We start from the raw sequence: 11,479 nt of genomic DNA on the forward strand, positions 1-11,479 counted from the left end.
CTCCGCCACTGCCCAGGCCGGCGGGCGGCACTCGGACCCGCCGCCCTCGGTCCCTCCCGAGGCCGCGGAGGCCAACACGCCTCGCAAGGGGGGACAGCGCGGGGGCGGCCGTCCAAACACCAGGCGTCCTCGGCCGGTTGTCCCAGGGCGCCCGCACCTCTCCGCCCGCGCGCTCCTGCCGCCGCGCCCCCCAGGTGAGTACCCGGCTGCGCGAGCGCCGGAGCTGGGCCACCTTCGGGGACCTGGGCCTCTGGGGACACTCTCCTCTGGCCTCTCTGGGCCCAGGTGCGTAGGGGGCGGAAGGGCCGGCGGCGCAGGTGGAGCAGCGCGGACAAGAGCCGACCGGACGCTTCCTCTTCCCCTGCAGCCCCCAAACTCCGAGGCGCTGCGGCGGAGGGGCCGGGCTAAGCGCAGGCAGGGTGGCCCCGGCCCAGGAACCTGACGGGCCGAGTGCGGATTTCTCATCTGAGTATCTGGGAATCGAGAATGAATTGGAAGGAAACCGAGGCGCTGCCCTGGCCGGGTTGCTCCCCCGCACCCTTCTGGAGCACCGAGGTCCTGCCCGGCAACGGGACTTGGAGCTGCCGCAGTCAGCCTGAGCCCGAGGCAGGGGTCGCGCCCGCGATGTGGGGTCTCTCAGCTGCCCTGCGAGGCTCCTGGCCGTGCCCTCCCTGCCCTTTGTTGTGTAATGAGACCTGTGGCGGCTCCACTGAGACCCACACGTGGAACTCCGCGCCTCCGGGTTAAAGGAGGTGAAACGCAGCAGCCCTGAGAAACCCGAGACCCCGGTGTCCTAGCAGAGGCGCCCCGGATGGGGAAGTGCGTGCGGCCGGCGCTACCCCAGAGGAAAAGCCCAGCGGAGCGAGGCTGGGCAGGAGCCGGCGGCGGCGGTGCGCTGGGCCTTCTGCCTTGGATCCTCCGCAGTCGGCACCACTTCCCTGCTCAGATTCGAACCCAGATAGGGCTCCCATGGCTCCAGGGTGCCCAGTCTTGCAGCCAGCTCGCCGCCTGAACCCAGGATGGAAGAAGCGCTCACTGGCCGCTACCTCTGCTGTTTCTGGCACCAGGTGAGTGTTGCCCAGGGAAGGGCCATGAGCAATGGCACAGCCCCATTCCCTGCCATCCTTCTGAGGGTCTATCGACCCCTTTACCCACCCTTCCCACACCCTGACCATCTTTCAACAGGGCTGGGGCACAGAACAGCTCAGTTTACAGGCCCAGCTCTGGATGTCTTGATCAGCATAGCAGACTAGGGCACTGCTGCAGCTCTGGACGGCCAAGGCCGGTTCTGAACCTGCTCACCCGAGTGGGCGGGAGGTGCTGGAGCCCAAGGACACAGGCGCTGTCCTGCCTAAATCCTACCAAGGGCAGGCTCCCGATGGTGGGCCCAACCTGGCTGAAGCTGCTGGCTAGAAAGGACTCAAGGTCACTCCCGTATCTCTGCACCCAGTTTCCCCTTGCTCCTGCCTGAAGCCTCCGCAGGTTTGGGAGGAGGCCTGGGGAAGTTACTATAGTGCCTGCAAAGCACTCCCACCTACAGAGAGGGTCCCTTCCCCACCCTTACCCTGCAGCTCAGCAAAGGCCTCCTTTGCCTGTGGCCTGGAGGTAGCCAACAGATGTCAAGGTTGTGTAGTCCTGGCCTTCTTCTAGGGGTGCCCCAGCTCTCTCGGGTCCTTTCCATGCCTCCTCCTCCAGCTCAGGAGGTGATTCTCAGAACCCTGACCAGGCTAGGACAGGACAGCCATCCCTGGCACTGTTGCCAGCACCTAGGGAAGAAGGGCAGGAGGTATGGGAGCAAGCTGGTCTGTGCCATCTGGCCCCTGCCCTCCTCCAGGCTGTTGGGTAGGGATGAGGTCACAGATCTGCCTGGGGAGGGGTAGCTGCCGGTCAAGCCTGGCCAGGGAGACAGCTGGGCTGCCTACCCGCAAGGCACTGATGCAGCCCTGGCTCCAGTGGGTCAGTGTCTCCCCAGCCTGCTTGAGGAGCCCAGGCAGGCTGTCCCCAAGGCCATGGCCCTGGCCGAGGTTGCATCCTGGCCTGGCCAGGCCCTGCCCCCGCGTGGCCAGACTTAGAAGCGGAGTGCAGGTCAGGATTGAGGAGTCCCGTGAGGAAAAACAGTGAAGCAGGGAAGATGACATGCAGGTCCTCCCTGGGTCCCAGTTCTGTGTTCCTGCCTGGCAAGGGCTTTGGGGGGCTTGGGGAACAGGTAGGGCAAGTGGAGGCCCAGTGGGGAAAAGGTTGGTATTAAAAGTTTTAAGGGCAATTTTCAAACCAAGTCTAGCTCTGCAGAGCCTTGGGGCTGACGCCAGGCCCTGGGGCCCCTGTGCTGGCAGTGTGCGTGCTGTGAACTCATTCCCACTGACCTCCTTGAGTTGTCCAAGGACAGTGAGTGTGGGGTGACCACAAAGAGGCTCCTACACTGGACAACTGCACGCTGCTGTCGAGTTCCACAACCAATTTTATAGCTGGGGTCTTGGAGGTTAGCTAACCACCTACTTCTGCTGGGGTCTGGGCAGAGAGGGAGTCCGTGGAAACTCGATTTCCCTATGAGCCCTGCAGGCTCCCAGTGTTTCTAGCGGCTGGAGACCCATGACCAGGTTAATTCCTTAGAGAAAAGGCCAGGCTTGAGAGCCAGAAATGCTGGTCCTGCAGCGCTGGAGGAAGCATCTTATTAGACAGCAAGTAGAAGAGCCCCAAGCCCCAGGGGTTCCCCAGAAGCCCATTGAGTAGCAGAACTACCATGTCGGCCCACCCTGCACTCCCTGAATCTACAAATGCATTCTAGGGCTAGAGGGCCCCTTCGCTTGGCCAGGTCTTGTGCCCATGCCAACTGGCAGGATCATAGCTGCCCCAGCTGCCCCCACCTCCAGCCCCTCAGGCCCCAGAGAGCCCTGCTTTGGGCTGTGTGTGCAGGACAGGAGGTGGGCATGGCACCTTGCAAGATGGACTGACCTCACGAGGTTCTCACCCCTTTCCCTCCTGCTCCTCTGTGGGGTTTGAACTTGGCCATGGGTTTTCAGATACTTGGCCTCAGGCTCTATTGAATTCCAAGTCAAGGTTTTACTCACTCCACACCCCCACCTTGTTCCTCCAGGTAGCAAGGAAGCACATAGCCTCTGGTTTACCAACGGGCTTTCCTGGGAGATTGGAAATGCCCCAGGTGGGATCCAGACTGCCAGCACTCACTCCACCCCCAATATCTGGCCCACTGAGTCAGGCCAGGATGAGGCTCTTACTCTCTGGGCATGTTCTCCTGCCCCACACTTGGTGGGAATGTCTCCCAGACTTGAGAAGCAGGAGGCAGGAGACCACAGGGGCCCTTGGGGATGGCTGACTTGGCTCCCACTAGACAGAGGGGAACATGGAGGAGGGCTGCCTGGACCCCATACCTCGCAGGGACTCGATGGGGACTGAATACTGGAAGGAGCCTGCATTTGGTCTAGAATGGTGGGGGTGGGTGGGAGACACAAGTCATCGAAAAGGCCATTTCTTCCCTATTCAAGCCTCTGAAATGACCCGAAGTGGGTGCTTCCTCCAGCATTATGCCTCAGTCGCACACTGGGGCCATAGGAATCCCCCCCAGACCCTGGGGTCAATATTTCTGGGTCCTTTTGAACCTTCTTCTCACCCAAGGCCTGGGCAGCCTTCCTGTGCCACAGAATACTTGGAGAGGACGGGACACGGGTCCCAGTTCTGGCCCAGTGGTGGCAAGGTTCCATTCCCTGCACTGCTCAAAAGTAGGGACCTCCCAAAGCCGATACCCGACTCCAGGTCCCAGAGTGGGTAGCTGGGAGGAGTGGACTTCCCAGGAATGTGAGCCGTGTCGCTGATTTCGAACAAACCCCAGATGTGTGGAAACTGACTTATTTTGATTGCAAGAGGATCCTTGTCCCTTGCAGATGGGCGGCTTCCGGGGACCGGCTTGCCATCCGCAGGCACGATGCTGTGGCCATCCCAGTGGAACCCCTCTGCCTGGCTTTGTGTCCTGGCATCCCCACCAGGGTGCCCGTTCTCCTGCGCAGATGTCGGGAGTATCTGGATGCCCCATGAGCACTTCAACGGCCCAATTCGGAGTTTTTTGTTTTGTTTTGTTTTAAGAGATTGAGACTGTGAACCTGACCTCCCTTGATCTCCTCCCGTTGGGCCCAGGAGGGAGCCTAATCCAGGCCCAACCGGGCTCACTGAGAAGGTGCAGGAAGCCCCCAAGGACTTCTACTCGTGTGCGGCCCATACTAGCCGAGAGGCTGCAGTGGTCCAGCCGCTGGGTGTCTGCAACCGGGAGCTCCCCCGCCGCTGGGGGCAATAAACGGAATCGGTTTCCCACGCTTTCCCTCTTGATCTCGGAACCTTTAAAAATCCGCCAACGAATGTCGTTGCCTGGATGCGCTGCGTGTGACCTCCAGCCGTGTGTTCACGCGCACCCGCAGCCGTGGAGTGGCGGTCCCTTCCTGCCGCCGCAGCCCCGGGGCCGCCGCTCTGCGCACACCCGCAGCAACTTCGTTACCCACAGCGCCCGCGTCCTGCGGCTGGCGCGGAACTGCGCGCGGGAAGGTGGCAGAGGGGCCGCTCCAGAACGCTGCTCGCGTAGACGCTGCCTCTGCCTTCAGATCCCAGCTCGGCCGCGCGCGGGCGGGGCCCTGGCAGCAACGAAAATGGCGAGTCTCGTAGCCTTCCGGGCCTGATGGCCGCATTCCGGGAGTCGCCAGGTGGGAGTCCGCCTTCCGCGTCCGCAAACGCCCAGAGCCCGGGACACGGGCCGGCGGCCGGGTCACCGAGCCGATTCCCCGCATCGACTCGCGCCAGAATCCGTATTCGGCTTGCAAGGCCTCCTCCTGCCGTCTCTCCGCAGAGCGCGCTGCCCCACACTGCCGGCCCTCTTAGCTTGAAAACCAAATTTTGCCTTTGATCCTGAGAGATTAATGCTCCACAGGTGAAACCGTGGAGACGGAGCTGCGGTGGGTTTCTTCTCTACGCCTCAGTTTCCCCGTCTGTGAAATGGGACCAGGCGCGCCTGTGCTCCTCCAGGAGTTTATTGCAGGGCTGGCTGGAGAGAATGGCTGGGTGGAAGCCGCCAGGTGGAGGCTCATGGTCGCCCACCCCGTGGGCCTCGTTTGCTGGGTGGGGGTCAAAGGCATGTGAGACAGGGATCGCCCCAAGGAGGCTCTGGAGCCGGCCCTGCCCGTCCCTGTCTCCTCCCCTTGCTCCCCTTCCCCCGGCCTTTCCGAAACTCTCTTGGCCCGCTGGGTGGAGGAGGGGCGAGGGCCGGCTCCTCCGTCCCCAGGGTTGCTCTCCTCCCACCCCCACCGCAGAATCTGGCCTGCCCTGGGCTTTCCTCTCAGGTCCCTTTGGGTCTCCAGAAGCCCGGAGGTTTCACGCAGACTCGAACCTGAGATGGCACCATCCAGCACCCCAAATCCTGCGGAGGGCGGAGGGGATTTGGGGAGAAGGCAGGGGCTGCCAGGGGCGCTTTGGCTGCTGGGGTGGGGACAGGGCCTGCGGGGAAGCGGGTGGGGAGGACTGGAGACCCAGGCCCCCCTAGATACAACGAACTTCGCGGGAGGGAATACGCCATGCCCGTACCCACTTCCAAGGACGTAGGTCTTTTAGTACCTGCTGCAGCCACGTTCCCACACATCTGGACGGGGCTCCGCAGCATGGCCTGGGGAGCTGAGGCTTCTGGATCTGACACAAACTACCTTTCTGGGTGTAGAAGGAGGAGGTGGGGTGGGGGAAGCAGGGGGCCGTGGTCTGAGCATACCTTCTGGCCTCTGGGCCTCCCACCTCCTGGGGCAGGACCTACGGGGAAGGACGGGAGCAGAGTGCGGTGGCCGGGGGGACACCCAAGGGTCTACCCCTGCGAGCTTTGCTTTCTACTAAACCAGTAACTATAGTGGTAGTGGCGGTGGAGACACAGCTCAAAGAGCCGGCAAGAATAGAGCAGACACCAGGATCGCCCCAGGCAGGGAAAAAATGACCAATTCTGTAGAGTGACCCGAAGGTGATGGAATCACTCGGGCGTCCTCCTGGGAAAGGGCTGCCTGGCCCCGCCGCCAGAACGCCGCCCGCGTCCATGCCCCCGGGGCTAGAGAGAGCAGCCAGGCACAGGTACCTCAGGAACTCTGATCTCCTCACCCGGTACTGGGCTGTGGGGCGCCCTCATCCCCACACTTTGTGTCCCTGGGCCTCCTCATCAAGGCAGGGGCCCTGAGTGGCAGGGACACCCCTGTGTGCATAATATGCCCCTGCAGCCCCACAGGTCACCTGTTGGAAGACTTAGGTGGGGCCTGCCCTGGGTGAAGAGGGCAGGTCCAGCCTTCAGCAGCCCCTCCCCCATGACTTCAGTGGAATTACAAGGGGAACACCCAGGGCAGTTCCCATAGGCTGCAGAAGGGAAGAGGGGAGGGCTTCTACTGAGGTGAGACAGAGTGATCCACCCCTACCACACCATCAGCCTCCCTCCCCTCTCCACCCTTCATTGCTGGGACCCCAGGGCCCATAGACAGCTGGGGAAGCGGGGAGACAAGATGAACTCAAGCTCAGCTTCTGCCTCCTGTCTCCTGGGACCCTCGGGCAGCCCCTCCAGCTTCCTGGGAGTCCAATTTCCCAAAGTACAACAGGTGGCGGCAGAGCCTGGCCCCGTTGTGGGGCGGCTGCACCCGGGCGCATGACTTGCAATTCCTGGAGCCCTGCAGGTTGTTGGAGAGTCAGGGAGCGTTTCTTCCTCCCACCTGCCCTCTTGCACTTCCTCTCCCACAACCCAGGGCTACTCCCAGAGGCTCTGAACTGGAGCCCTAAAAGGTAACCACCCCCTGGCTGGACACAGAGAGGGCAAGTTGGGGCCAGGAGTGAGGACAGGTGCCTCAGGAGCCACCTGCTCCACTCATCCACAAAGGCCTTAACTGGCTCAGGGGCCCCTGAGCTCTCAGTCAAGCCCCGCCCTCCTGACCTTGTCCTGCCCTGGTGCTGCCAATGGGGTGGAGGTGTCTCAGGGCCAGCTGGTCTCCTGGCAACTGAAGCCCACACTTCCCTTCCATTCACTCATTCCTTCTTTCCCTCACGCAGGAGGCGCTGCAAGGCTTAGTGCTCCTGGAGCTTCGAGTCTATGATATGAGTTAGGGTGTCTCCTCCTTCAGACCTGGAACTTCCAAGGCATTTTACCCAAAGCTCCAACACCTGACCCAAGGCTGGGCTGTGCTCTATCCTCAGTGAAAGAATGGATGAGTCACAACTGAGTGATTGGAGAGAGCTGAACGAGTAGGTTTCCCTGGGTTTTCCACAGGTGGTTTCACAGGGGAAGACCCAGGGAGGTGAGGGCGACCTTGCAGGATGTCATGGTGTGGAGGCAGCAGCCTGGGGCAGGGACTGTGCTGAGTGCCTGAGGCCGAGACACCCTTCTATAACCTCCATAATCCGTCAGGTCTCAGAGGGCCGTCCTGTGTTCAGTTAGCCAATGCCAGCACCATATGACGAGGACACAGCAGTGAGCAGCTGCCCAGGCCCCTTGCACTGTGTTTGGAAAAGGAAGCTGGCTTGTTCTGGGGTCCCCAGCAGGATGGGGAGCAGGGATGGGGACCATGGCAGAGCGAGAGTTCTAGGAGAGAAGCTGGTCCACCCACAGGCTCCCTGGCCTGAGTGCTGCGCCAGGCAGGGTGCTAGGCATTGTGCTGCTCACTTCCCACCCCTGGATTGCAACTGTGGGCTGTGTGGCTTTCCCAGTCCTGTGAGGTGGGTGCTGTGATTGTGCCCACCTTAAAGATGGGAAGACTGATGCTCAGAGACTTGAGCAACCTAGGCAAGGACCTGTGCTTAGAGGCAGAAGCAGTACTCAGAGGAAGAGCTCCCTGACCACAAAGCCCCAGGTGACTTACGCTGCAGGGATAGAGCTCTCCGGGAGGTGCAGGGTGGCAGAGGTGCCTCTGAGAAGAGATGTCTGCCTGGGACCCTTTCCTGGGGCTCTTATGGTGCTGGGAGTGTGAGCACCACAAGAGCCCCACTACAGTGATGCCACCCAGAGGGCGCTCTGGCCTATTGGTCACCCGTGTCCTTCTGACAATGACCAATACACTTATTTGCCAGGGTCCAGGAAGACTCAGGCACTGGAGTCTGTATTTTCTGAGTCCACCTCTCACTGGTAAGTCCTGAGCCCCCTTCTTTCCCAGCACCCACTCTTAGAGCAGCTATCCAGGGCTGTACTGTGGCTGCTGCTGTCAGGGAGGGGCCCCATGCTCCAGCCAGGGGCTTTAGGGGCTCAGTTTGGGACTAACACGCCAAGCAAGTCGTGCTGAGTGTCTGGGCTTCTTTTAGGAAGGTATTTCCAATCATCGAATGTGCCATTAAAAAAAAATGCGTGTCAGTTAAGTGTGCACTAAGCCTGGACCACATGGGACACAGTTGTTCTAATAAACACGAATAAGCCAGTTTTCACATTAGAGAAATAGCAGTTTCTTGTAGAAATGTGGTGCTTTTAAAAGAGGTTAATTAATGAACAGCAGGTAATTGTTCATGGCACATTGTGGCAGAGGGTAATTTTCATTTTAGAGGATGGAAGGGCCAAATACCCCTCCCCACTCAGCATTTTTCTGTAATAATCACCTCAGCTTCACCTCCGCCTTTCATTTTTACAGCTGGAGCTGTTTATCATCGCTCCAACTTTCACTAAAAGGAAAACTATCACTTAAACAAAGCCATTGAAAACCCAGCATCATATGTGGATTTTTTAACATAAATAAATCATACAAACTAAGATTTATGTTCTTGGAATGATGTCATTCATTGAAGGCTGCCTTCCCAATCAAAGCCGTGTTTACTGATTTTTCTTTGGTGGGTGTGCCTTTTGCTAAATAGGAAAAACCCATTCGGTCATCCTTGCTGCTGTCTTTTCTCAGCTTGGCCCAGAACATCAGAAAGGTTTCTCCCTGGGCCAGTCCACAGAGCCAAATGGTGAAAATGGTTTTAACTCCATAGACTGCTTTTAAAGCCTTTGCTGTTGAACCGTAAGTCTGAGATGAAAAGACTGTTAAACCTTCCCTAAGAACGTTTGCAGGACACAGCAGAAGTTTATGGTCCTCCCAGGTCTCCTAGAGCCTAGAATGAATCTTGCTGCAGAGTAACACATCTGCAGAAGCTTTACCGAGTTGAAATGAGTGAGGAGCATTAAAATCAGCACGTGTGGATAAATAAGATGTGGCATATCCATGCAATGGAATACTATGTCGCCATGAAAAAGAATGAAGAGCTGACACTTGCTACAACGTGAATGAACCTGGAAACCATGATGCTCCATGAAAGAAGTCAGTCATGAAAGGTCACACATTGTGTGATTCCATTGATATGAGATGTCCAGGATGGGCCAATCCTTACAGACTGAAGACAGATTAGTGGTTGCCTGGCTGTAGAAGTAGAGGCAGTAGTACCCTGGGCCAATGAAGGCACTGGGAACAGATGGGCCACACCAGAGTCCAGCTTCGGCCCTCCAGGCATTGACAGGAGACCATTAGCTGGAAGCCAGTGGGTTCCAGTGGGAAGTCGGGCTGACTAATAGGGACAGGTGTCCAGGAGGCTGCAGTGTGAGGTTTTCATTTGTTCAAGCAACACACATTCACTGCGTGCTTACTATGTGCCAGGGACAGCCATAGACCCTGAGGCTACAGCAGTGATGGAGACAGACGCTGCTCCCGTCAAGGTCAGGTTTTGATGGGGAAGGCAGCAATAAGCAAATACATATGGGTCTGGCGTGCCAGGCTAGATGATTCTAGTGCAATGGACCTGAAGGAGAAAGGAGGTGAAAGCACAGTCTTCAATCAGTTGTTCAAGAAAGGCCTCACTGAAGTAGTGACATTTGGGCAGAGACATGAGGGAGGAATGAGGGAGTCACCCAAGAGTCTGGGAGAACAGCACTGGGGCAGAGGGAACAGCCAGTGCAAAGGCCCTGAGGCTCCAGTGACCAGTGTGGCTGGTACAGCAGGATGGGGAGGGGAGGAGGGGAAAGCTCTGTAGAGTGGCAGTGAGAGGACAAATTAAGGCTGAAGATGGAATTAAAGTTGCTCTCTCAGCAGATTTTAAAGTAGGGAGATAATTCTGGATTATCTGGGTGGCCTTAATGTCATCACAAGGATCCTTAAAAGTGGAAGAGGGAGGCAGGAGAGTCAGGATTAGGATGAAGAGGAGATATGTGAGAATATGAGGAAGATTCCCCTGGCTGTCCTGGCTCCGAAGACAGAGGAAGGGCCCATGAGCCAATGTATGTGAATACCCACAGACTCTAGAAGCTGGAAAAGGGAAGGAAATGGGTTCTAGAGCCTCCAGCAAGGAAGGCAGCGCTGCCCATGCCTTGACTTTAGGACGCTGAGATCCATTTCTGACTTCTGACCCACAAAACCAAAATCTAGCAAGTTTGTGCTATTTGAAGCCGCTAAGTTTGTGGTAATTTGTTAGTGGTAATTTGTTAGAGCAGCTACCAGAAATTAATATGGGGAGGAAATAGGGATTTCATCTGTCCGGGGTCAACACATGCTGGGGGTGGTAAGAATCTGAGCCCATCTCACCAAGATGAGAATGAGAGCATGATGACCACAGAATAGTGGTGATGGCCGTCCTCACATCTGGCTCCATAGCCACCCATGCCAATATAGATTGACTGCCTTCTACGTCCTGTCCATGGCCATTCTCTAAGGAAATTCCCTCGCATCTCCTGCTACCTTTACAGCCTACATATTTTGTTGGATTACTTTCTCATGTTCATGAAGCATATCTTCTAGTAACATCTGATAAAAGATGCGTAGGAGATAAATATTTAGGACTTCCACAGCACCAGAATGGTAGTTGAGCTGGGTATGGAATTCTAGATTGGAGATGATTTTTTTGTTCAGAATTTTAGATAGTGTTGCCCCGTGGTCTTCTTGCTACGAGGCAGCTATTGAGAAGTCTAGGAAGATTCTGTTTCCTCAGATTTTGTGTGCAATGTGATTTTTCCTTTCTGGAATTTTGTGGAATCTTCTATGTCTCGAGTGGTCCAATATTCCACAGTGATGTGCTCTAGAATGTGTCTGTTTTCGTCCACTGTGAGTTCTTTCCTACTGAAAACTTGTGTCCATTAGCTCTGGGAAATTTTCTTGAAATACTTTGTTAGTTATTTCCACTCTCTTTTGTTTCTTCTTCATTTTTGGAACTTGATATTTGTATGAGCTTTCTTCTGCACGTATGATCTGTGTGTCCTCCAAATGGCTTTGCTCTATCTGTTTCAATCTGTCTTTCCTGAGGCATCTGCTGATGATTGGCTTTCTGCCCATGATGAGGAGCTGACTGGAAGTTCTGACAGTAAGGAGGGTTCATTGCCCTTGAGACTCATGGAGGGGGGTGATCCTTGGTCCTTGGATGTCAGTATCTTTAGGAACTGACCCGATTGCCAGAGAAGTTACTAAGGGAGCAAGGGAGGGGTCTGGCTGCCAGTCTTCTTGGAGTCACCTTGGAGTTAAAGGCA

At 56.9% G+C, this 11,479-nt stretch overlaps 1 long non-coding RNA gene across 1 annotated transcript; it reads left to right on the forward strand.

Annotated features, from left to right (window-relative positions):
• On the forward strand, positions 1–4,320 carry LOC108536044 (uncharacterized). Its single transcript, XR_001887407.1, has 3 exons — positions 1–194; positions 368–1,067; positions 3,900–4,320. It is a non-coding gene; the product is annotated as an uncharacterized LOC108536044 (long non-coding RNA).
• The last annotated feature ends 7,159 nt before the right edge of the window (positions 4,321–11,479 follow it).

The sequence above is a fragment of the Rhinopithecus bieti genome, unplaced genomic scaffold (genome assembly GCF_001698545.2).
Source record: "Rhinopithecus bieti isolate Rb0 unplaced genomic scaffold, ASM169854v2 scaffold_13351, whole genome shotgun sequence".
NCBI classification, from domain to species: domain Eukaryota; kingdom Metazoa; phylum Chordata; class Mammalia; order Primates; family Cercopithecidae; genus Rhinopithecus; species Rhinopithecus bieti.